Source organism: Lygodium microphyllum, chromosome 13 (genome assembly GCF_053477565.2).
Source record: "Lygodium microphyllum isolate KBCC chromosome 13, Lygodium_microphyllum_v1.1.10, whole genome shotgun sequence".
Lineage (NCBI taxonomy): Eukaryota > Viridiplantae > Streptophyta > Polypodiopsida > Schizaeales > Lygodiaceae > Lygodium > Lygodium microphyllum.
Genome location: NC_141147.1, coordinates 4,177,461 through 4,205,160, shown reverse-complemented (window position 1 = coordinate 4,205,160; position 27,700 = coordinate 4,177,461).

Genomic DNA, 27,700 nt, shown 5'->3' with positions numbered 1-27,700 from the left:
AGTTCATATGATTTTTTGTTTTTAACTTGATGCATTGCATCAAGTTATATTAAGTTGGTATAGATTTCTAGTAAATTTTACACTAAGTTGATGCATTGCATCAAGTTCGTATGATTTTTTGTTTTGATTTTATATTGTGTGATTTTCTATTTTAAATCTATACAACGTTGATGCAAAGTAAGAAGTAGGATTGACAATTGTGATACTTCATTCTCTTGTTAATACACTACATCAACTTGGTGTGAATTTGTGATAAATTCTTTACTAACTTGAGGCATTGTGTTGAGTTAGTATGATCTTTGGTTTTTAACCTTATACTAACTTGATGCATTGTATCAAGTTGATATGATTTGTGGTTTAAATCTATACTAACTTGATACAATGCATAAGGTATTTTATATTTTGTTACATTTTTATTATCCACTTATGCAATGCATCAACTTCAACTTGATGTAGTACATCAATTGGCTAGTTAGTTTATAGTTTTTACTTCTACTTGAAGCATTGCATCAAGTTTATATTGTTTGGCATAAATTTATCTTTTTCTTTTCACTAAATTTCTTATTCAGCTAATAGAATGCATAAATTTGTTAGCCTTTTTATCATGAAATTGGAAACTACTTGACACGACGTATCAATTGTGTTGTATTTAGTGATAGTTTTATTATTTCCTTGGTGCATTCTATCAAATTGGTTGAATTTTGAGTAAATATTATATTAACTTGATGTATTTCATCAAATTGCATTCTTTTTTAAAAAACTTTATTCTTTATTTTTGATATAATATATATTGAGTTATAACTAATATTGTGTTCATTTCATAGAGTGCATCAAGCTCTATGGTAATTTTTGACACTTTCATCATCCACATGGAGGAGTGCATCAAGTTGATATATATTTTTAGTAAACTTTCTTGCCAATATTATGTAAGACTTGATGTTTTTGGAAATTTGCTTTTCTTAAGATGTAGCTTGTGACTTTACAAATTTTGATGTTGTGTTTTTTGCATAATTCTTTTTTTAGCTTGATGTACTGCATGGACTTGCTAACTTAAATAAAAGTACTTAGCTTGAACTTCATAGCATGAATAAATTAACATTAAATATTATGGAATTTTTTACTAATAGTTTATGTATTGAATTAAATAGTTGACTTCTATGCTCGTGCTTTTGTCTAAAATTTACCCTCTTTTCTTTAAGTTTATATTTTACTTTGTGTTAGTTAAGTACTCGATGTAATGCATCAAGTTTGTTAGATATTTCTTCAAGTTTCTATTGAATGCATCATATTTAATGTATCTTATACAATAATTCTTACTTTTTTTTGTTGATTTTTATCAATTAGCTCAAACTTTAAGCACAATGTTTCACTGACCTAATGTTATATATCACCTTCGTTTTCTTTTTGTCATTTTTATCATGGACAGGACTTACGAAGAGAATAGCAAGAAGTCCAAGAAGACATGGGAGTATACTCTCGAAGAGGATATAGTTTGATGTATGAGGTCAATATAGTGGGACTCTGGACACACTCTTATTCCTTCAAAAGCTTCAATACATGAGAATTGACAACTATCTCTCACATAGTCTCTCACACATGAATGTAACATTTGTTTGTAGTGAGTGGCAAGGCCTTCCTTCAATCCCATGAAGGATGCACTTTGCACGCTCCATGATCCAAGGGATTGTTTTTTCGACTCTCAATCCTTTATAACCTCCACATGCAACAAAGAATTATGAGCATGGCAAGAGAGTGCTTGGAGAGAAGATGAGTAGAGCTTCACCCTCTTTGTCCCTCGCCCTCACTCTTTCACTTTCATCCTCACTCACTCTCTCGCAATGAAAGAAGAAAGGCATGTGCATAAAGTTTTCACACACATGAATAGCCTTTTCTATTCATTCTCATCCTTTTTATACATTATTTCTAGGGTTAAGGTTTCCCTATCTTTCTTGTGCATCCAACCCACTTGAGAGCCTTAAGATCAATAATTTCTTATCACATGCTTTTCCTATGGTGAGAATGAACTAGAACCTTTGTGGTTTTTTCATGTGAGCCTATGCTATAATTAAAACTTGCATGGGAGCATACCCCCAACTTGCAGATTTACATGATTAATCAATACAATTATTACAACATTTTGGCAATTCAAATATGCATGTGCTACTTCATGCACATGATATCGTGACTAATAATTTGAAGACTATTTTTGAAATTTCAAGCTCCTTCTCATGCATGCTTGCACTTTGTATGTTGCATACTTCTTGTAGTAAACATTATCTCCCTCCTAAACAAGTGTGAGTCTTATAGCACTCTCCATTGTAGGTGGTGTGCTTCAACTTGCACCAAAAGCATTGAGCTAGGGACCATAGTGTATTGGCCTTGGAGGAATTCTTCAAATTATTGATGATGTAGAAGCTTTAGGTTGCAAGGTAAGCTATTGTTGGAGTGGTGGTAGGTGTCTTGGTTCTTGAAGTTTGGGAGATCCTTTTAGGATTTCCTTTGTGGGTTCCAATGTTGATTATTCTCACAGTAAGTTCTCATGGTGGTGAGTCACAAGGTAGAAGAATGGAGAAACTTTTAAGAGAGGATGATGGCTCTTTAATCCTCGGAGTCTTCATACTTGCAATTGAAAGACCTTTTGTGCAATCTCTCCCTAAGAAACAATAATAGTATTTTATGCACATGACATATTCTACTAGTTTAGGAGATGAGTCAACCTGAATTATTGTCCCACAGTTGAGAATCCAAACTTTGCATAGGTTATAGTGCAGATATTATGTGAGTGCACGTGAATACTTAGATATGACTTAGTTAGAAGATAGTCGTTTTGGTTCCTCGTAGATGGGATGTTGATGAAGATATGGAAAAAGCATTCTGGCTAGCTAAAATCATACTTGAAGGAGATTCTAAAGATATCATTAATGTGCTAGAGAAGATGTGTCATAATCAGGTGGCTTGAGAATAAGGATCTTTAGTAGTTGAAGTTGTTTCCAACGAGGTTGAACATAATGTTTTTTTCTCCCAGTGCTTTTTCACCTTGCTTTTTCAATGTGGTATAAGAAAGGAAATGTGCAAGTGACCCAGGGTGATAGGTCTAAGCCTAGGCAAAAGGCATGATTCCTAGGTATGTCTTGCCTTTGATGCACCCTTAGTGAACTTTGGAGGAATGAACAAAAGGGCTAGGGCCAACCACCACTGACCAAGGCCACTTGCTATACCTAATTTGAGGACCCCTAAGTGCAATGTAGTGATGGTGTGTGTATTTTTTTTTTTTTTTCTCTTTTTCTTTGAATAATACAATCAATGCTACAGAATGTTCAGCCCTTGATGAGCCCTCAGTGAATGCTTTCTAAGTATGTCATGACAGTAGGATTAGATATGCAACAATGTCAAGTACTACATGTCCTTGATATTATTGACTCCTAACATGGAGCTAATATTTTGTGAGGATTTTATCGAGTAAGGGAAGATCTAAGAGAGGTTCAATTAGTGTGACTCCTCATAATATGGCAAGTACTTAGAGACACATATGCTGGGAAAATTTGGGATTTCCAGATGGATCATTATTGCTCTAAAATGGTCATGAGTTGATTTCCAAGTTCAGTCATTGAGGTTCTCATAGTGTACTAGAGGTACTCAAATGTGCTACCATTCTTCATCTTCTCTTTGATGGCTACTAATTCCTTGACGGTTGGGGGGCATAATGGATTGTGAAATATGGGGACCAAAAGGCATTCCTCAACTCCGTCTTCTGGAATGAGTTGCAAGAGGTTGTCTAGTTGATCAGTGTATGCTAGCTAAGATGTTCTCACTCTTTCCAAGATAGTTGCCATGTTAAGTAATACTCAAAATCCTGAGGGAGGATTCCAACATAAAACTAGGCTTAAATACAAGTAAGGAATGTGATTTTATAACACAATTCCTAAAGGTAGTCAGTCATTGATTGATTTTCATCATGGCGATTTCTATTTCAATGTCCTTTAATCTTCTTATACTAGGTGCAAGTTAGATTTTAATTGAGCTAGAGGATTTGGGCCGATTGAGATTCACTTGAGAGTGCCTGACTCTCTTGGGCTCATTAGGTTGATACTTGTATCACTCTTTTTGAACTCATTGGGAGTATTTTCCTTAATGGAGTTACTAGATTTAGCTGAGAAGTGAAGTGTCGTGATTCCATTTCTTGATGGGAAGTAGTAATGACTAGGTTAGTGGGTTTGAAAGTTATATTAGTTAAGGGAAACTAGGGTCATAGATTAGAGTTTTGTTTGAAAGGATTCCTAGGGTCAATGGTCTATTGTGCCTTTCTGGTTCCTTGTAGATGTGTCTAAAAGGGCAGTGATTTCATCCCCTTTAGAGCCTTTGTTAAGGGTTCCTTTAGGATATATGGACTATTGGCCTAGATCTTTGGAATGATTTTTTATTCTAGTAGTGTGGGGTGAGGACATAGGCAAGTCCCTCTACTTTTCATTTTTTGATGAAGGACTAAATTACATGAGGGAAAATAAGGAGCTAAACTAAGTTGCATGTCACATGGCCATGGATTAAACCACTTGAACAAGTTGGGATTATATTGAGGTGAAGCATAGCCATCTCAAATTTTTAGGTCTTAGATAAGACAAAACACGTGCACTTACATCAAGCACCATATTTCCTACTCCTAGTTTGCTAGCCATATGTAGGTCTTCTTGAAAACAATTTTTATCATACAAGGGATGATTTTGGATAGTGACTGAAAATTCTACATTGTGGAAATTTGATAAAACTCATAGGGATGTAGGAGTGACATTCATGGAGTCATGTAAAGAGGTCGCAAAAGAGCTTTCCTTAGTCAATGGCCAAGTTTAGCTACTGGATTGTGATTAGAATGCCATTTGTGCTCAAAGACACCTTGTCTTTTTCCTTTCCATTCCATTGCTTCTAATTTTTTCATGTTTCTCTCACAAGGGTAGTATAGAAAGAGGGAATCGGATGCAATTTTGTAGTTGTGGCTTTTGGCATATCTTTTGTGATTCCCTTGTTCTTGTGCAATGATAATATTATGATGGAGTGGACACTTTGATTCCTCTTTTGGGTTTGCTATCCTAAGAGGTATTCTCATTGTCACCTTGGATTTACCAAGAAGATTACGTGGTTATAGATCAATGTTAGGTGCTATCTCCTTTTTTCGATAAGTGAAGTTTGGTGTTTTGGTTTCTATCTTAGCTTTCTCAATTTGTCGAGTAATTTCTCTCCTAGGATAGGGTCCAATTTTAGGTCCTTTACTGCATTCTCTTTGGGCTATGATTGATAGAGGTGGTAATGCATATGGTTTGGGTAACCAAATCCATTGATTTCCTACATAATACCCTTGGGTACTTAAATATGCTTTCAAAACCTATCACAATGTTGTGCCAACTCTCCTTTCAGTTTATGGTGGTATCCCTATGATCTTTGTTTCTTTTTGCACATAGGTCTATATTTGGCAATATTGGGAATGGGATGAAAGTCATGAGATACTTGGGATTTCTTGTTAGGACTAGGGAACTTCGCACTTAGGGGCATTTTCTTTCAGTCTTGTACTTCCACTAGTTCTCTAAGAACTTCATGACTTTCTTTCATTAAGCATTTATCCAATGTAGATACTAAATTCTTACCATGATATTCAAGAAGAACAAGGTTTTTTTGCTAAAGACCATGATGATCTTGATGCTAGGTAGGGTAAAGTGGATTTGTTGTGCCCCAGAGTCGACATCACACTTCATTATGTGTTTGAAAGGTTTACTAAGTATGGTTTTCTTCACAAAATCATGTTGATTAGGAAGCACATAGAATGTAGATGGCAAGCTTTCAAATTCCAAGGCCATTAAGATCTTGCATTCACCTAGAAGAGAGTGCGGTTATCCTCCTTAAGGAGTGATCGTAGCATTTGTGGCCACTAGTTTGGGTTGTCCCATGCAAGTTGAAGCATGATAGGTGAGGATATTATAATTAGCTCCTTTGTTGATGAGAGATTTTGTGATATGCTCTCATTTTGTGATTAGTTTGACCCTCTAAGATAGTAGATGGGATTAGATCGACACTACAAGATATAGACCTTATAGCGACCTTTAAAGCGACGAAAATACAAACAACAAAATTTGCCCCCGTCGTCACAAAAAGCGTCGTTATTGACGACGCCATAGAATCGTCGCTATATGCGTCGCTATATGCGTCGCTATATAGCGACACATATAGCGACGGTTACACGGAATTTGCGACGCTCATAGCGACGACAATAGCGACGCGTGCAGTAAATTTGCGACGCAAATAGCGACGGTAACAGAGAAAAAAAAAATTTGTGGCAGGGCAGCTATAGCACTGTGTGCTGTATGAGAGCCATACAAAATAGTTTCTGCACTGCTGCATACAAAGCGTTTGCAAACAAAAAGAATGTATACTGAAATCATAAAACTGATAGATGAAATAAATACATGATATCGCATAAAATGCGATTGGTACAATCATAAAACAATATCACTAATACATAGAAAATGTCTACATAGATCGGGCGACTAAAAACTAAAGGTATGTGAGCTCTAAGGATCCAAGGGCGAGCTACAAATCCTCGTCCCCCGAAAGCTCTTCTCGCTACAAAGGAGCATCAAACGGATTCTGCAGAAAAAGAAACAACATACCAATCCACCATACAATAATGCATTCAAATATCTCATGGTAACTACAGACAAGAAAGATGAGTGACTTACTGGGCCGCCGCGTCTATACAATCGGTCAATCAATGATCTGAGACCGTGCCTCTGTGCATATCAAGTCTCAAGGCCTTGCGGATTGCGATTTGTAATGGAGTGCTGCAAAGAAAACAAAATGCTAATTGTTAGAAACATGATTGTCAGTACAAAGAATATCTCAAAAAAACAAATAAGCAAAACAAAAGAGAAACTTACAAAGTCCTCCAAATATGTCTTGTGGCCGCCACTCCCAAGATGATGTATCGATCCGGCCTCGATTCGTGCCCTCGCCGCCTCCCGCTGCTGACTCCAACGTCTTGGCGAATTTGTAGCCTCCTCCCTCAGTCGGCGCCAGCTCTTGATTGCCTTGCGTGCGTCAGATCGTCTATGTGACATGTATGCATGCATGCAATCCATCATCCAGCCCGTAGAGAATCTATCCACTGAGGCTAGCACCGGGAACTCCTCGTGCAAGGATGCTACTATGTACTCCTTGCTCCCCTCCGGTATGTTCCTCCAATGATCCAGGACGTTGTGCCGAAAAACTTGTTGGTACAACTCCCTCATGCGAGCCATCACCCTCCTCCCCTCATCATTCATGATGATGGCTCCTGACTTGCCATCCACTAGGTATCCATAACCCCTAGGAGTATGCCTAAGATGGACCCTCTCCCATCTCCGTCCGCGCTCCTGGGCATATCCAGGAGACCCCTGTACATCCAGTGTACCGACGGGGGTACCCTTTCCCGGAGTGCCACTCAAAGGGGTGCCACCAAAAGGAGTGCCACCAAAAGGCGTGCCATCTGCCGACGGCTGCGCAAAAGCCGGAGTAACTGGAGTGGACATCCCCACAGGTGTGACAAATCCTGGAGGTGACGCAGCTCCAGCTGAACGACGAGACGGAGACACCGTGTCCGTGTCTCCACAGCAGCACCCCCCTGATCCTCCTGCAGTCGCAGTCCCTCCCTCTGGCCCAAGTCGCGATCGTCGAGATCGTCTGCTCGAAGTTGAAGCATCTGATCGCACTGAAGCTGATCTAGCAGAGCGCCCTGATGAAGTACGAGACAGCTCCTGATCTGCCATCTCTCTGAATCTTGCGAGCTGATCTGGAGACATGCGTGCCATCATGTCTTGAAACTCCTCATCGCTCATCCCTCGACTCATCCTGAAAATGTCGATACCTGCACATATAAAAAATGATGTTAGAATAATCAATTTAAACTATACAAAGCACATTAATATAAATCATTTTTGAAAAATCCCTCTTAAAATGCATATCTTATCTACCTTTATGGAAGATCTAAACAATGAATTGAGTAATACAATTCTCCAAGAATGAAGTATTCTATGGTCCCATGTTAATCTCCTGACACAACTCTGCATACACTAGAAGGTCGATAGACATGTCACCATAAAAGAATGAGTCTGCCTCGTTCTCAAAAAATTCTACGACTTCTGTATTTCCATCATTGTTAGCCGATGCGGGCTCCAAGCTTGCGGTGGCCTCCACCCCTTGTAATTTCGATCCCTCTATTTGCATATTTTCTTCATCTATGCCTGGAACATTGCTTTGATCGTATACTCTCGCACCTCGAGGAGTTGAAGGTATAACATACCACCATCGAGGTTGTCGGGGATTTGGATAGAAGATTACATGTTCACAAACACTTACAAAGCGACTTCAAACCATTGTGACATAAACCATGTCATATTACAATTAGCAAGCAAATGACTATTTGTACCTGTTCACAATGGGCCGGCAACACAAAGGTGTCGCGCAAATCCATCCATTTTTTTTCGGAATCTATTTCGAGAAATCCAGATGGACCTCGTCGAACTATTGCGCCAGCTCCTCCAAGTACCACTTTGAACCACTGCACATCGAATATTATCATGGAGAAGCTACGGTAATCCACTGTAATAATACTTTGCAAGTTCCCAAAATACTCCATCTTATCCACAACCGTGTTCGGATCCGTTGCTCGTCGCTGGCTCTCTTGCTCAAACCTTGCCATGACACCACAGTCCATTGTGGAGAGCATTTGGTCAATACGCTCCACCGGAAAATGCCGTCCGCGTGACCACGCTGCACTATATATTTGTACTGCACATTGAAACACTCAAATTAGATGTAGCAAGCAAATTTAGATACGACACATTCTAAAGCCCTCATTACCTTTGGACTACATCCCCTCGAGAACTCCCACTCCTCCATTGAGACCTCTCTCCCTTCGCTGGATGCTGCGGTCAAGGCTCCATGCAACCATCGTGTTGACATAAACCGCGGTATCTCCTCCATGCCTTCGGGATATCGAATCGGTCGGTGACGCGTACTGCGTCGAAATTCAGCTCGCGCTTCCTCTCGATCTTGCCTTGCAATCTAGTACTTGGCGAGCCACGTCTCCATGGAGGCATGGTGCAACATACAAAAGCGATTCACCTTCTCTTCCATTGAGGCATCCATTCTTTTTTCTACCCCATTTCCAACCACCACATCTCTAGTCAGCCTGTCATCGTCCTTCAGCGTCCATAGCATTTCATTGTCTCGTTCCACCGTTGGTAGCCATTGTGAGATATGCACTAACGCCTTTGACACCAACCAACCTTCCGCCATGCTACCTTCCAGACGAGCTCGTTGTCGCACAAAGCCTTTTAGGGTTTTCATGAAGCGCTCCAAGAAGAACATCCATCGCGTATGGACAGGTCCAACAATCTCCACTTCGTCCACAAGATGCACAAGAAGGTGAACTTGTATCGTGAGCATGCTAGTGGGCAGGTATTTCTCAAAGAGATAGACTGTCTCAACTGCTCCCCGCCTTGCGGATTCAATAGAGGACGTCTGTGTGCAAGGTACCTGAATAACTCAGTCACACTCGTATCGCTCTAACCGTATTTTGCTTGCACACTTAAGAGTGCAAGCAATGTCTTCAATCGAGATACTCGGAACCCATCATATAATGGTATGGATGCTTCCTCTCTAAGCAGGTCAGATGTCTCAACATCCATGGGAATCAATGCATCGATCATTGCCTCCATCTCAGGCTCCAAGATTGTAGGCAAGTCGGGAAGGTTGTCTGTCTCCTCTGGCATTGATGGTATAGATGGGCCTTGTGAGTGGTCGATTGGCTCCTGCAATCCATCCATCGCACGTCCACGAACTCTTCTAATTGGCCGCAAAGGGTGCACTCCCCCTTGGGTCAAGACATCACCCCCCTGGATACAAAATTTGCCAACAAGACCCAATCTTATTGTGTACGGTTTTCAATTAGCTTGAGAGTACAATGCATGAAAAATACTAACTTCAAATTACCGTTTGCTGAAAATTTGCAATTGCCTGATCAATGATCTCAGATTGAAACTCGCCAAATCGTCGTACGTGTTCTATAGACAATCGACGTTTTCGTCTAATTGCCAACTTGCATTGAGAGCAAGGACATGGGACACGCTGATTAAGATACGTCTCGCGGTCTTGAACAATAAGACCTTCTTCGTTTGCCATCTTATCTACATTACAGCAAACGAGGCTTAAATGGATAGCTTTATGGAGATGTACGTCAAGTTGCAAGTTGACCATAAACCTTGCATTGTATATAGTAGTCGAGAGATTTTCCGATGTTATATCTCGGCCTTGTATCATGCTCAACGATTTGTTTGTCCCGATAGATAATTATTTGTTATATCTTGGCTTTGAGTATAAGTAATCCATTTTAAAATTAATGCGCGCCATCTATGAAATTTTATAACTATAGTAATAAAATTTATTTCAATCAATTCTACTCATAGTCATAAGACCTGAGAGAAATTATCCTATACTCAATTTAAGGGTTTCTTCTTCTATAACAATAATTTTGGGTTCATTTTGATGAAGTACGTGGCCCATGGCAAAGCACATTGCATACCATTATCAATAAGTATATTATCTTAAATTTCCTTCCCCTCCCTCTCCCTCTCTTTCTCTCCCTCTCCCTCTCTTTCTCTCTTTCTCTCACCCTCTCCCTCTCCCTCTTGTTCTCTTTCTCTCCCTCTCTCATTTCCTTCCCCTCCCCCTCCCTCTCCCTCTCCCTCTCCCTCTCTTTCTCTTTTTCTCCCTCTCCCTCTCTATCTCTCTTTCTCTATCATTTCCTAAACAAGCAAAAAATAAAGTGATTTAAACATCCTCCAAGCAAAAGGGAGAGGGAGAGATACAATGCACTCTTCCTCTCTTTCTCTTTCTATCCCTCGCTCATTTCCTTCCCCTTCCTCTCCCTCTCACTCTCTTTCTCTCTCATTTCCTCTCCTAAACAAGCAAAAAATAAAGTGATTCAACATTAAACAAGCAAAAGGGAGAGGGAGAGAGAGAATGCACTCTCCCTCCTTCTCCCTCTCTTTCTCTTTCTCTCCCTCTCTTATTTCCTCCCCCTCCCTCTCCCTCTATTTCTATTTCTCTTTCTCTTTCTTTCCCTCTCCCTCTCTTTCTCTCTTACTCTCTCATTTCCTCTCCTAAACAAGCAAAAAAGAAAGTAATTTAAACATTAAACAAGCAAAAGGGAGAGAGAGAGAGAGAGAATGCACTCTCCCTCTCTTTCTCTCCCTCTCCCTCTCCCTCTCCCTCTCTTTCTCTCCCTCTCTCTCCCTCTCCCTCTCATTCTCTTTCATTCCCTCTCCTAAACAAACAAAAGAGAATGATTTAAACCTTCAACAAGTAAAAGAAAGAGAGAGGGAGACTCACCAATGAGATATGGCGAGCGTGGGCGGCTTCTCTTTGCAACGAGGGCTCCTCCTCTCCTTCGCGAACAACGGCGGTGGCGGTGACGGCGGCGGCGGCGGCAGCAAGTCTCTTCCTCTTCTTCTCCCACAAAGCCTTGGCTCTCTCCCTCGCTCTTGCTCTCAAAAGGCAAAGAAAAGAAAATGAAAACGGCGCTCTAGTTTAGGCCGCGCTTTTTTTCCCTGCGGCGTCGCTATTGGCGTCGCTATTTGCGTCACAAATGTGACGCAAATAGCGACGCAAACAGCGACACCATTTGCGACGCCGATATCCGCCGTCGCTAATCGGCGTCGCTAATTGCCCAATTCCTTGTAGTGATATCTTTGTCTTTGAGGTTAATGGTGTTAGCCTTTATATTGCAAGTAGAAATTTCAAGTCCAATAGGCATAGGGAACTTGCTACTCGATATTGTGCTTACTCAACCTTCTTGATGGATGGAGTTAAGCCCAAATGCGTTGAGCATCCTTAGCATTGGTTCATGGCTTTGGGCAATATCAAGCCACATGGCCTAAATGATTGCATTTTCAATGAGTGTTTTAGGCTTGTGAGGGTGTGTGATAGATGAAGTGTGGGGTAGGTCATGATATGATTGCATGATAGTTTTCCTCAAGCACATAGAATCAATATTTTATCTTGCACTTGGTGTGCTGTGTTGTGGAGTTGAAGAAGAAGTTTGGCATTTCTAAGTATGTGATTTCTATTGGAGTTTTGATCCTTAAAAGAGTGAAGGGTGATTTGATTTAGATGGATTGTGCTATGAGATTCAACTACAGCCATTGTGTGGCACCAAATCCCATCGCTTCTTATATTGGCCTCTAGCTAATCTATTCCTTGGCCATTCAACTCAATGGTTGCTAGGATTTGATTGAAGGGCATAGACTTTGTAGTTTGTTGGAAAGGATCCATTTTCATTGTGTATCCTCAACTTCTAAATCACACTAGGGTTTTTGATGTAAGAGTTGAATAGAATAAAAAAGTCAAAGTTCTAGGCTCCTTTTTTATGTTGAGCACTTTTGGATTTTCTTTTATGTGTCCCTAGAGTGTGGTTTTGTATTTGATGTAATTTTGACAATCACAGTGTCGAAGGTTTTGTGAAAGTAATGTCGCAACCACAGAAGTCCTTGTGAAATTCCAGAATAGAAGATATCACTCGAGCTTCGTCATCTTTTGCCTATCCACATTTGGTCAAAAGCAGTTTTACCAAACATATCAGCTTGCCAACAGAAACTCTGAAATCCTGAAGATGTGCTTCCAGCACTCTGTTTATCCACTTCAGTTTGCCACTTAAGCCATAGTGCAAGCAACTAAAGCAATTCAAGCTTCTTCCTCTCAATAACACTTTTCGTTCAAAATTCAGATATCCTTCCAAGAGTTAAATAAACCTCCTTCCACTGATGAATATTGTCAAGTGTTTTCTGAAGTTGATACATGCGATCAACCAAAGATGAAAGCTCTTGTGAGACTCTCTTTTCTGCATTAAAAATTCAGTTTCTTCCTCTTCTTTGACAACAGCAACATTCTGAATTTTCTGAAAAATGAACTCAAGCTCTTTCATTCCAAAAGAGTTCAAAACAGAGCTTATGCAATATCTACTTTCAAGAACATTACATGGGAATACATTTCGGACAATTCAGCAAAAATAGGAGCCATGAATTTGCAAGGTCTACACCAACTTGCAGTAAAATCAACTACTACTGTTTTTCCATTTCTATTAGCTTCGAAAAGCTTATTATTCCAATCAGAGCGACTCTTGACAACATAGACATTTCCATGAGGAGCCTTAGCAACTTCTTAACCTTCGAATCGATGCAGAAGACGAAAACGAAGTCGGATGGAGAGAGCCAAAGGACCATCTTCACTCCCTTTTGTTTTACTTTTGACCCCCCATCCGACGACAGGATTTCTTCTTCTATGTATCCTGTTCATCTCGTGGAGGTGGCAGAAACTGGATAAATGTGATCAAAGAGTTGGCAGGGCAGGGCGCTGGTTGTGGCTTCCTCTTTGCCGTTCTTTGATGGTCGACTCCTCCTCTCTAATCTGTAATCTGCTGAGTGATGTGGAACCCGCAGTCTCTAAAGCCCTTCACAGAGAGCATTCCCCTCTATGCTCTGTCGTAGTTCTGAGTTCAGGATGTTCCATTAAAGCATCGACTTCTTTGTCAAATCCAAAGATGAAGCTTATAGTAGGCCTCTTTTGCATGTCTCTCTACCACACAGTACTGAATCGACTGCTGAATTAGCATAGTTAGAGCACCAGCAAGTCGATCTCTCCACGCCTTCATTCCCTGTCTCCCATAGACCTTGGAGGCCAGCTCCAAAGTAACTGATGCAGTGCCAGCTGCTGCTACTCCCGCGACAGCTAAGGATGCAGCAGAAACAGCCAGCCTTGGCAGTCCAAAGCCTCGAAGGGCGTTGTCTCACAGGTCATAGACTGCGTCGTGCGCTGCTTCCCGAATCACGGCCCCTGCCTCGCGTAGCACCCTGGTCGCCGCTCCGAAGAACTTGTCCATGACCTGCTGTCACTGCTCTCTACCCACGCCAACCCATTCATTCATTCCTTCATCCTCCCAGACCAGACGACGATCCCCTTTCTTCGATGATGGAGCCAGAGCTTACATTAGCCAGGATTGCAGAAATTCAGTGCGCCTCAGAGAAAGCTTCCCCTCCTTCTAGGACCGTATCGAGATGGATTGATGCAACCAATCGGACATAGTTTATGCTGAGATCCTGCAGGTGGAGACATCGCTGATCACAGTAAGGTTCAGATACCTGAAGTCAGGAGTTTTCGTTTCCTGCATGGCCCTCCTCTCCGAGCAAGTATTTGATTGATTTTGTATCTGAAGGCTTATTCAAAGCTGAATATGAATCCCCATGAAATGTCGCAAGTATCCGACGATGCTGTATCTGAAGACGTAATCAAAGCTGAATATGGATCACCCTGGATTCATGAAGCTCTTCTCTTGATTCATGCATGTCGCCTCTCTAGCCCATCTCTGTTCTGGAGGCTAATCGGAGCTTATTTTCGCCATGGATAGACCAAGCTCCCCTCCTATACTGAAAACCTCCTTGCCCACCAAAAAGCAGAGCTCCTTCCGTTGTTCCTCTCCCACTCCAAATTCTGCGCTCCCCCAAGCTCCTTGAGAGTCCTCGATCTCTTTTTGAAAGCGTGTCCCCCTTTGCTTTCTTCCTTTCCTCTATTTTCCCTCCTACACGATTCAAAACAAACTCTTTCTTTTTCTTTTTCGGATTCCCTGTTCTCCCTCTATTTCTCTCCTTTCTTCCCCCCAAATAGCCTTCTTGCTTTTCTTACCATTTACTATTCACAATCCCCTTTTGTTATTTTTAGCCACTCTTTCTTCCATAGCATATCACACACAGAAAAGCGGCCTCCATCTTTTTAACTTCCCGTGTATACCATAATGCTCGCAAAGAAGCCGAGATGTGTGAACTATAAGTTAAAATGTTGCATCAGCCATGTTGCAAAAACACTTGTTCTTTCCCAATGATCCGTTGGATTGTCAAGAGCATTATACTGAAGTAGCAACTCCACTAGCGACAAGATGTAAGGCAATTCTGTTATCATAATCAGCTACTTTTGGTGAAGCCCCATCATCCAACACATCCTTCAATGCATTTGTGTTATCTTTGCTTGTATAATTTCTAGTAATGTCATCTTCTCTATGACTACTATGCATGCCTGAAGGCTAAGGACAAATATTGCCTTGCAAAGAATACAACCTTCATCTTGCATTTTCTTGTAACATGATAAACTGCATTTCTCTTGACCTTGCACAACATAGGCTGAAAGCATCTCATCTTGCTCACCACTATGCCTCCAACTCCTCCTCACTATACTCATACGCAGAAAATAAATGTAAACACAACTAAATATGTACAAAGTACCAAATCCCATGCACAACTTTTGGGTGGTTTACACACCTCGAATGCGCAGCAATACGACAACAGGTTGACTTGTCCGGACCTAAAATGGGCCTGCTAGCTATAGGCACTCTCTAGGCCTCTATAACACTCACAAGACAATCCCACATGCCTCGCGGCCAGGAGCATCCAAGGGAACACTACCCTAATCTCACTACTATAGATATTGCATTTGTAGTGGAACCATAGTCCAAAGATTACCCTTCCCTAGTCCTCAGACGGAGATCCCACACATCTTGGTATAATATACCACGTTACACAAACATAAAGGAGGCACCCCTCCGGCTAAATGTTGTGGCCCCACTGCAGCTCTCCTACATCAAGAGGATTGGTCCCTCGATGCGTTGCTCTAACATAAAGAACATACAAACAATCTCCACTCTTATATATTTTGAATGATCCAGGAGTTTTAATAGTTCCTTACCAAGTTTGCCCCAAGAAACTGTTCATCTACCCTACAGCTCGGGTTTCCTTACACACTCCACGTAGGTCAATATTTGGAAAGCAATTGCAATGAGTCCAAGTTTGATACGATGTTATGCTCAATGAAAGTGTGGATGACCATTGTGCTCAAGCATTTTATCATTAGAAACCAGCTAGGTGAAGTGTAAAAACAACCCTTCAATGATTTTCCAACTAAGCATACGTGCGGTGTTGCTAGAGACTAGCATCAAATTTCTTCATGCTACTAGTCTCTTTAATTCAAACAATAATCCGTCTTATATGTTGTGTATAGAAAAATATATCAAAATTTGAATCATTTTAAAAAATTAATCACTTCACAAATCTCATCACTCCTATCATTTAGGTTTTGCATTTGTGGAGTACGTTTAGGGTTCATTTTTCATGTAATTTTTATGTAAAAAGTGATAAAAACACACTATAACATGGAAACAAGGCTTGACTCAAGCTTAATCCTCATTCTCTAGCCTCATTATATGCTCACAACATGAAATGTATTTTTTCCTAAATTTTTAAGTGAAAAAACTAAAATTTCTCTTATTTTTCTATTTTTTTCCATTTATTTCTTCATAAAAATGAGATATTTTGGAATTCTAAGTTCTTTTTGATAAAGGACACTCAACATTATTTTCATATCCATTTCTATCTCATATGACCCCAAAACACTCAACAAAAATCCAAAATTCCATTATTTTCATAAAAATCACAACTTGTGGGTTTTACGTGTTTTACGTAATATTTATTATATCATTAATTTTTTAATTTTATTTCATATTTTATAGAGAATGCAACATGAAAAATCAAGAACAATCAAAATCAAACACTTTCTTCAATAAATTTCCATAAAATAAAAGAACGGCTCACTTACGCATAGAAATCGTGATTTTGGGGCGTATATCTCATAGAGGGGAGGCCGTTGAGGCTTCTTGTTTGCCGTTAACACACTCTCTTAGCTGGATCTACATCCTCCATCACTCGCGCATCATCATTTGCTTCGGATTCTTCATCACAACCCTCCTCGGTCTTCTCTCTTGAATTGATGCATATGAATAGCCACTAAGAGGACAGAGGAGAGAGAAATACTAGAAAATAAAATTTTTAAAATCCTCCATAAAAATTAACCAAATTATATTCATCTCCTTCCTCTCTCTCTCTCTCTCTCTCTCTCTCTCTCTCTCTCTCACAACGGATGTGTATTCAAGCAGTATCGATGAGATTTTGAGGGGGCAAACATTTTTCCCCTCTTGTTTATCAATTTTTTGTTAGTTTTAGGCTTCTTAATAAGCCTAAGGTTTAAAACACTAACATAACCAGTTCAGGCTTTTGTATTCATATTGTCTCACAAATGGATATTTCGATTTCAGATGGGCAAACGGATTTGGATTCCAGATCTGTCTGGACAAGTGGCTTCGTAGCATTGAATTCTATAAACATGGGCCCTTTTGTGTACTTTCTAGCTCCTAGCTCCAGTAGCTGCTTTATAATGCCAAACCTTGCGAGTATTAAATGGGGGGTTAAACGACCTCTGATTGATGAACCAAGACTTGCGTTGGATTCTTGACCATCGAAATGCATCTAGGAAAACTCAAGCTCTTCGGCCATCTTCCACCGTTTGATTTTTCATGAAAATTTGGTATTTAGCGCTTTCTAGGCACTTATTGCTCCAAAAATGGCCTCAAATGCTTCAAGTACGGCTCAAAATTAGCTCCTAAAATCTAGCTCTTATGACTACCATGAACAAAAAATTGCACTTTTCCTTGATTTAAATTTTGTGGAAGTGTATAGTATGCAAGCATGCTTTCAGAAGCCATTTCTAGATTTGATGAGTTAGTCTTTCTAATGGCAACTAAAAATATTAACATGTAGGATGAATCATTAGAAACAAGTAGTAAACATGTCTAAGCATTCTACTCGAGTTCAGGAAGAGTATGTGGAAGATCCTCTTCACAAGGCTGTGGTATGGGAAGTACTAGTGATAACTAGCAAAACATGTTAAATCAATAGTTTTGTGAAATCAAGGTCTTAGGATGCCATGAAAACTATAGTGGTAGAGGGAGCTCTAGAGGAAGAGGTGGATGTCAAAACAAAGACTGTGCAAAATCTAGTATTGTTTGTCATTATTGTAGCAAAATAGTCATATTATAGTCCATTGTCATGCTAAGAAGGATGATATTCGCAATGGAGAATCGCAACAAGGAAAATATCATTCTCTTCACAACAAAATGAAGATAAAAATGAGGGTCTATTTGTTTTGTAGCATATGATGAATGATGTTACAAGAAAGGGGCCACATGATGATATGTAGTATGTTGGTCCAGGTGCATCTAACAAACCATGATGAATGGTTTGGAGAGATATAGGATTTACAAAGTCCAGGTTATGTGCAAACGATTCATGCTATCCAATTTCACACATTGAAAAAGTTTCCTTATCCTTGCATGATGGTGGTCAGAGACAAAGAGTCTATGAGATGTATTATATGTGCCATCCATCATCAAGAATTTAGTATCTATTGGTCAAATGGTAGACAAAGGGCTATAAGATTGACTTAGTCAAAAGGTTGCTTTTGTGGAAGATCTTCATGATAAGTGCAGGTTGGTTGCAAAAGGAAGTATGTTGAGATGACAAGCTCAACACATGCGGACATTGATGATGGACCGCTTGGTTAGATAGGTCCACATGTCTACATTTAGCATGTCGGTGGTCATTATGACTCTCACATGGCCACTGACTCATTACTTATTATTTTCAGGTTGTTACACCTATTTACAACTGGCACAGTTATAGCACCAGTCGACTAATGTAGTCGGTTATGCATTGTTTGACTTAGTAGGCCACTTTCCTTTATGTTGTATCTTATCTATACTCTGTGTACATTGTAAAGTGTGTGGAAGAAAAAGAAGAAACCAGCAAGAAAACGTTTTGGCCTCCATCTCTCTTCTTGTCTCTTGAGTGAGCTTCTCCTTATGCATTCTGTGTGTGTTTGGCGCAGCGTCTTGAGCAAGTCCCCCCATCATGCAATTCTTGACAAAGTAGAGTTGCCTGCATGTTTAGTTTAGACGCTGGAATTCCTACTATGAATGCTACCATCTATACCAAAGGAAAAGAAGTAGACTTGAAATCTGGCACAAACATATTGGACATGCAACTATGCAAAGACTGAAATTAATGCAGTCCAAAGGATTGATTATAGGGTTTCTTGCTTTTAGAGTTGTAAAATTTCATAAAGTGCGTGCAACATGTTAAGTTTTGCCAATATTTCAGTAGGCCCATTGGGCTTTAGAAGAAGCTTGAGGGTCATATATGAGATATATAGAAATTCCTAAGATTGATTGGCATAGCAAGCTTCACTCTATTCAGAATAGTTTAATGACATTGACAGCTGAAAAGATGAGTGGGCTACCTCTTACCCACCTAGCCTCCAATCCTCACTAAGAGAGCTAAAGAATGGATGATTGACATTGATGTTACTGACAGTGGCCTACAGGGTCTAGTAATGCGTCCATCTCCACACCATTGTTGTGCTTCCCACCTGCCCCCTTTTTCACCATGGGACTCTCACACAGCAACCATTATTTTTGCCTAGAGCCAACACAAATCTCTGTGAGAATGTCTCCCACCTAGTTGAACTGTGCCACCTCAAGAGGGTGCTTGAATGATAGAGCAAAGTACAAGGAAGCTTTCCCTCAAGATGTTGCAGATCTTTTGGAGCAAGGAATGAGAGATATAATCAAAAGAAAGACCATGAAAACCTGAAACAAGCTTGAGGGAAGAAGAGGAAGGTCTTTCTTGAAAAGTAGTAGTAGTTTTACTCTTCTCTAACTCCTGCGGGTCAACTTCAACCAGGATTCCTTGAATTTTTACCTCAAAATTTGTGATGACCTACTAAATTTGACCTAATTGCCTCCAAATTGACCATAGCTCTACGTGATCTCCAAGAAAGGCTACCAACACCATATGGTACTCCATCACCGCTTCTTACAGCTCGTGTCCCTATTGTACCTGTCTGACTAGTTTTTTTTGTAAAATAGAACTTGATGTGAGAAAAGAGAAAGAAAAAAGGACCAAATACCTATGCTCTGATACCAACTGTAATGAAGGAGTCCTAGGAGAGAGAAGGAGAGAAGGAAGAGATTGCAGAGAGGAGAGAGAAAGGGAAAGAAGATGAGAGAAGAAGAGAGAGAAAGACTAGTAGAAGAGAGAGAAAGATAGGAAAAGAGAGAGGAAGAGAAGGGAAGCCATGAAAGCTGGAAGGAAGGGTAAAAGAGACTTCATCATTCATAAAATGATGTCCTAATTGGGTCTTTCAACACCTTATATACCCCGTCAGTATAACTAGGTATTCCCATGCTAACCCGTGTCCTACCCGTCTATCCCCACTCTTTTATATGTGGATTACTTCTTGCTGATCTAACTCATTATGGTTGAACTAAATGAAAATGCATAACCACTGGTGGATCTCTACCTATGATACTTCCCATTGAATAAGTTAAGTATGGTCTTGTTATGGTTAGGTAGATTAAGCTCCCAATCATATTTCTGAACATAGTAACATTCTGCACAAACTATCTATCATTCACAATGTTAATGTTTTGATCCAATGTTGTGTCCACTGTCTTACACATTATCATTCCATACTTCTCTAACATCTCCAATGAGTATTTCCTCTGCACTTACAAAACTCCATGTGGAGTGTCAATCACCTCAATGACAAGAGAGTACCTCAATAAACCAAGGTCCTTAATGTCAAACTCCTTATGAAGCCCATGCTTTACTTTAGCAAACTCTCTTTCAAAAGTAAATGTAATGATGAGATCATCAATATAGATGACCACATCAAACATTTCAACTTCTATATGTCCAAGATAAGGTGAATAATCATCCATTCTTTTGTTAAAATCCCATGCTACATAAGAAGTTGTTGATTCTCTCACACAACTAAAGCTCTTGGTGCTTGCTTCAATCCATAAAATACCTTCCTCAACTTGCACACATGATACAAATATTTATGGTGTATATATCCTTTTGGCTGATCCATGCATACTTCTTCTTCTAATGAACCATTCAAAAAAGAATTCTTCATATCCATTTAGTATAATTTCTAGCTATAAATAGAAGCTAATGCAATGAATGATGTCACTTTAGTCATCTTATATACTAGACTAAATCTTTCTTCATAATCCAAACCATATGTTTGAGCATAGCCTAATGCAACTAACCTTGCCTTGTATCTCTCCAATGAGCCATTTGATTTGCACTTAACTTACACCCACTTGTAGCTAATCACCTTCTTGGTATAAGGTAACTCGACTAAATCCCATATCTTGTTTTTTGTTAATGGATCCATTTTCTCATCCATAGTATTCTTCTAATCTTTGTTTCCAAATGCCTCTTCAAAACAAGTGGGCTCTACATATTGAACATATGATATCATATATGCATAACGCATCTTCATGAAGCCATTATATGTCAACCTATCCATTGGATGCCTCAGTCTATTTGATCTCCTAAATTGAAGTGCACTAGACGGTCTCTTAAGCATTCTTGCATGTGGGGGAACATACTTTCTTAGACTCTTCATCCTTAGAGTTCTTACAAATGGTATGCCAAACTCATCATCCATAGACTCATTCTCAGAACTTTCACCCATTGTTGATAGGAGGAATATTCCACGATGGATTCCGTGAGTTTTTATTCCACGGTGGATTCTATGAGGTTTTATGGTGGATTTCGTAGAACTATATTTATTTTCTGAGGCTCATACACAAGGTGGATTCCTTGTGCGAGAAGTTGACAGGGACATCTATCCTTTTCGTGCCTCATGTTAATTTAATGTGCAAGTGGGTGATTCCATAGCGGGTGATTATGCAAAATACATATTTAAGTTAATGTACGTTTATGAGTTTAGAGTGTGCACTCGTATTAAATTAAGGTTAGGACAAAGTTCCAACCTATTTATTTATTTTGTAGCTGAAGACTGCTAGGTATTGACTTTTGTTGGTTTAATTTTATTATTTTCTAACAATTGTGAATGCTTCAGTTGATGTGTAGAGTAGGTTGGCTGGCATTGGGAAGCACTGGGCAATAGCGTGTATTCAAGTTACTTAGAAGAAATTATCATTTTTTATGGGCGCGCATCTTATCATTAAAGGTGTAGCGCTAATATTTATTTAGGTACGCTTATTTATTGAAGCGCTTAACATATATCTATCATTTTGATGCGCATGGGCGCACGGTTTAAATATTCATTATTGGACATTGTATTTGGGCACTGCCTGACCCTTGGGCCGCCCAATCGATTTATTCTTTATTTGGACAAAAGCAAATACAAAAGCCAAAGAATGCTAATTGTAAAATTGGGCTATTTTTGAGCTTTGAGATGAACAAATTTATAAATACATGCTTTATGGAGCGCTCACACAAGGCATGGGGGGAGATTGTACCCAATTGGTCTTTTTGCCTCATGTCGTGCAAGTCTATTCTCTTGGACTTTGAACTTAAAGTAGAGTTCATTGTTCTTGAAGACCTTCGGACGCTCGCTACGTATGCAAACAACATCCAATTTGTGCTCCAGTGGTATTAGAGCGAAGCTGAGATCAAGGGCTTCCAATCACTTACCATCTCATGGGAAGGCGAAGCTCCAGGAACAAACGGGCTCTACAGTCATTCTCGCGATAATCTGTCAATACCAGTGTGTTCCTGGTAGTGAAGAACTCCCTGATGTGCTGTTGGATTGCAAAGGACCAGTCTCTACTGACGGAGAACCACTAGGCAAGCTTCTTTGGAAGAAGTTTTTTTTTTTCTCCTCTCTCTCAGACAGAAAGTCAAATTCTCTTTAAATTTTTAAAGCTTAAGCTTTAAGCTTAAAGGAAGAAAAGACTTAAGCCCCAAAATCTCAACGACGATGCAGTAGTATGAATTCATGGGCACCGATTCTGCCGCCGTCGACGTCCTCTTATCCCAGACAATTCAAAAAATTTCATTAAGTTTTTTTAAATTAAATCCTAAGGCTTTAAAAGCTTACAAAAGCTTAAAGCTTTACTAAGGCTCAAAAATCCCAATCTTCAATCTTTCCCATAGCAGTAGTTCACACACAACCAATCCCGAATCAGTTTTCGACCTCCTTGCAAGCCTCTATTCACACCTCTACTATGATAGAGATAATTTCCAGCAAGCAGATTGCCATATGCAGTCTACATGGGCAAAGTATTCGTTGAAGAAGGATTTCAATAACTTTCGCATTTGCAAAGAAGAAAGATCGCAAAAAGCCATTTAAAAAAAAAGAGAGCAAGCCTTGTAAATCCGACTTTGAGCTATGCTCATCCTGCTAACAAGATTTCGAGTGTGTGAGTTTGTTAGAAATTTTGCAGGGTGACCGATCAAAATATGGAAGATTTTATGACCAAAGGTGATTTACCGAAACCAACAATGGAGCAAAAATTGGACGTAATTATGATGCAGCTTCAAGAGGAATGAAGAACACGTCAAACTTTGCAAAGTCAATTGGCCACTCTTCAACAATCTATTGTTGATCCAGATGAAATGCAACCTGAAGATGTTATACGACGCACGATCGATACGACACTCGAAGCACAATCTATTCGGAAAGAAGCCAAGATAAGTAAAAGAAATTTCAAATTTCATACTTTTAATGGTTTACGCAATGGAAAGATTGTTCTCGCTTTTATCAGTCAATTTAATGATTATTTCCATGAAGAACAATATACCAAAACGACAAACTCAAGTGTGTCACAAATCATTTAGTGGATAGAGCATTGCTATGGTGGACTGTTTCCTGCAAAAGCATTGATTGTCCTACTACTTGGGAGACTTTTCAAAAGAAATTTTTGCAGATTTTCTTCCACCTCAATTCCACGAAAAATCAATCAAATAGTGGGATCTTTTGCAACAAGGAGACCGCGAGCCTGATTCACAAGATACAGAGCATTTCTGGAATGCCTTATTACAACTACGAATGCTCGAAGATGTACCTGAGGCGACCCATAAGCGTAAGTTTATGTTTGGTTTGCTTGGTCACTTTTTTGTGGAAGTGAACATGTTCAAGTCAATGACTCTCGAGGATGCGATCTCCTTGGCCCATGATGTTGAAGACAAAATTTGAGGATGAGAGAAGCGACCACTAGAATTCCCAAATAATGGTAACTTCAGTACAAAGCAATTCAATTCTAACTTCCAAAGATTCAATCAAAATTGCTTTGTTCCATCTTCATTTCGTAAATCTTGGACACGACACCCTGCTTTACCAACAAATACAAATCCAAATCCTAAGCCATCTTTCTAGCCAAATCCCATCATTCCTAAACTTCCCGCTATTACCAATAATGTTTCCAAAGCTAAATCCATAGTCTGCTATAAGTGCCATCAACTTGGACATCTAGCAGTAAATTGTCAATCCAAAAAGCCAATTGTTCACATCAACTACTTGGAAGTGATTGAAGATGAAGACCATGAAGAAATGCCAGATTTCACAGAAGATGGTGATGATATCGGTACTACTTCGGAAACTTTACCAGGTATGCCAAATCCTCATTTTTTTATTAACGATGAAATGTCTTGTGCATGGTAGAGAAAAGATTGTTTTACATGATGACGAGAGGACACATGATTTTATTTCTGCAAAATTGGTCAACGAATTGAATTTGCATATTGTTTCGACTCATTATTGCATCAAGGTTGCATTCTTAGGCACTAGATACAATGGAACACAAGAAGTGCATCACTTAGAAATTAAAATTGGTGATTATGTTGAGCGCAAAAATTTCTTAACTGTGTCTTTGCAATCTAGTGACATTATCTTAGGGATGCCTTGGCATCATCAATATAATCCCGATATAGATTATTCCACGCATTCAATGAAGATTCATTCTTATGGAAAACAAATCACATTGTATCGTATGCATACCCTTGATAATTTTCCATTGCTTAGTCATACACAGACTAAACGTGCATTAAGAAAAGGTAGAAAATCCTACTTTGTATAGGTGAATGAAATTGAAGCTAAGGAAAATCAGATGCATCCTAGACACACACAATTTCTTTCACAATTTAAAGATTGTTTTGCTGCTGACTTACCACCTGGTTTACAACCTATAGGTCCTGAAGATCATAAAATAGACTTAATACCAAGTTCTCAACCATCATCTAAAGCACCTTATTGACATAATAAAATTGAATAGAAAGAAATTCAAAATCAAATTGAAGAATTGTTAACCTGACAACTCATTAGGCCCAATAGTTCTCCCTTTGGTGCACCTGTCCTGTTAGTCAATAAGAAAAATAACACCTATAGGATGTGCATTGATTATCATGCCCTAAATAAGATCACTATCAAGAATAGATATCCGATTCCTAGGGTAGACGACCTCATGGATAAACTACAGGGGGCTGCAATATTTAGTAAAATAGATCTTAAATCTGGATACCATCAAGTAAGACTGGATATATCTGATATTTTTAAAACTGCATTTAGAACTCAATTTGGACATTATGAATTCCTAGTTATGCCTTTTGGTCTAACTAATGCACTAACCACATTCAGTTATATGATGAATTGCATATTTTTGAAACATCAGCATTGTGTCATTATTTTCTTTGATGACATATTGGTTTTTAGTAAAAATGAAAACGAGCATTATGAACATTTATCATTGGTTTTCAAATTATTAAAAGAGAATCAATTATATGATAATCCTAAAAAGAGTGAAATTTTTCAAACCCACACTGAATATTTAGGACATATTGTTTCATCTGAAGGTATTGAAGTTGATCCTAAAAAGATAGAAGCAATTTCGAATTCGCCAATACCTTAAAATGTGCATGAATTACATTCTTTCTTAGGTCTTGCTAGCTTTTACAGAAAATTTTTGAGAAATATTTTATTGCTTGCATTACCTTTGACAAAATTATTAAAGAAAGGTATTGTGTATCATTAGTCTAAAAATCAGCAAAAGTATTTTGATTTACTGAAATATGCCTTAACACATACTCCTGTATTGCAACTACTTGACTTTAATAGACCATTCTTCCTAGTAGTCACTGATGCTAATGGATCTGGAATAGGAGCTACCCTTTTGCAAGATTCGCATCCCATAGCCTACTCTAGCTGTGCAAACTTAACCCTTCCTTTGAACTCAAGTATACCTATGATAAGGAGTTTTTAGCAGTAGACAATGGAAACACTATTTAATGGGATCTAAATTCATGACCAAAACTGACCAACAAAGTATCAAACATCTCCTTAGTCAGCCACAAATCTCTGACCGTCATATTAAATGGGTTGGTTTTATTCAAAGTTTCCACCCACTTATCCAATATCAATCCAGAAAAGAAAATGTTGTTGCCAATGCCTTGAGTAGAAGACGAACTATTCATAATATGTTTGTGATATCTTTTGATTCCCTTATCCCTATAAAAGATGCCTATGATTAAGACCCTAGTTTTCAAGTTGATTTGAATAAAATAGTTGTAAATAATTGGATTCCAACAGATTCATTGTGTTATGCTGATGGATTTATGTTTTATGAGAAAAGGTTATGCGTAACTATTCCATCTAGATCATTTGTATTGCAAGAAATTCATTGTCCCCCATATCAAGGCCATAGAGGTATTATTTCCACTTTGCGTACATTGGTTGAATATTTTTACTTGCCACAAATGGAATTTCATGTTTCTAACTTTGTATTTGAATGTTTAATTTGTCAAAGAGTTAAGCGACACCATGGTAAGCAGTATGGTTTGTTAATGCCTTTACCAATTCCAGAACGACCATGGGAACATATTTCAATAGACTTTATTACTAATTTGCCTAACACTCAAGCTAATCATGATATGATTTGGACTATTGTAGATCGGTTTAGCCAACAAGCATATTTCATTCCATGCAAGAAAACATCAACTGTATCTCAAGCTGCTCAATTGTTTTTAAAAACTGTTTTCACTAACTATGGTTTGCCAAAAAATATTAATTTTTCAATAATTTTTGGACTACTTTGTTTGCTAATTTAAGTACAAAGATTGATTTTTCATCTGTATTTCATCTTGAAACAAATGAGCAAACAGAAGCTACAAATAGTACAATTTTGGATCTTTTGCATGCATATACAATTTCAAAACCACAAACATGGGAGACACATTTGCATTTACTTTAGTCTGCATATAATAACACCCCACATACAGCTACACAAAAAGCACATTTTAAAATCATTTATGGATATAAATTGCCTACACCTGTTACCTCATTGTCAAACAAAGTTAAAGCTGTTGATGGCATTGCCAATATGCATGATGCTACTATGTTTGCTGAAGTCAAAGACATGATTGCGAAAGCCCAACAATCATACACAAAACAAGCTAACAAGAAAAGAAAAGCTATTAGTTTCACAGTTGATGATTATGTTTGGTTACGCATTAAAAAGAGAAGATTACAAAGTGTTGAGAAACACTCTGTTGTAAAGTTAGCTCCTAGATTTTATGGACCTTTCAAAACCATTCACAAAATCAATGATAATGCATTCAAATTAGAATTACCCCAACATTGAAAAATCCACAATACTTTTCATATCAGTTTGTTATAGCCTTTTAAAGGCCAATTGTATGTCCACTCTGTCTATGACAACCCTCCTTTGTTAGAAGAAGAAATTGAAATCCTTGAACCTGATTTATTTTAGACAGTGATTATATGACCACTAGAACTGACCGTAGATATTCTAGATATTTGGTAAAGTTTAAAAATCATCCTGTTGAAGAGGCCCAATGGATGTACGCTTGTGACCTAAGTGCTTACCCTTCACTGCTAGCTACACATTGAGCTAATAGCAATTGAGGACAATTGC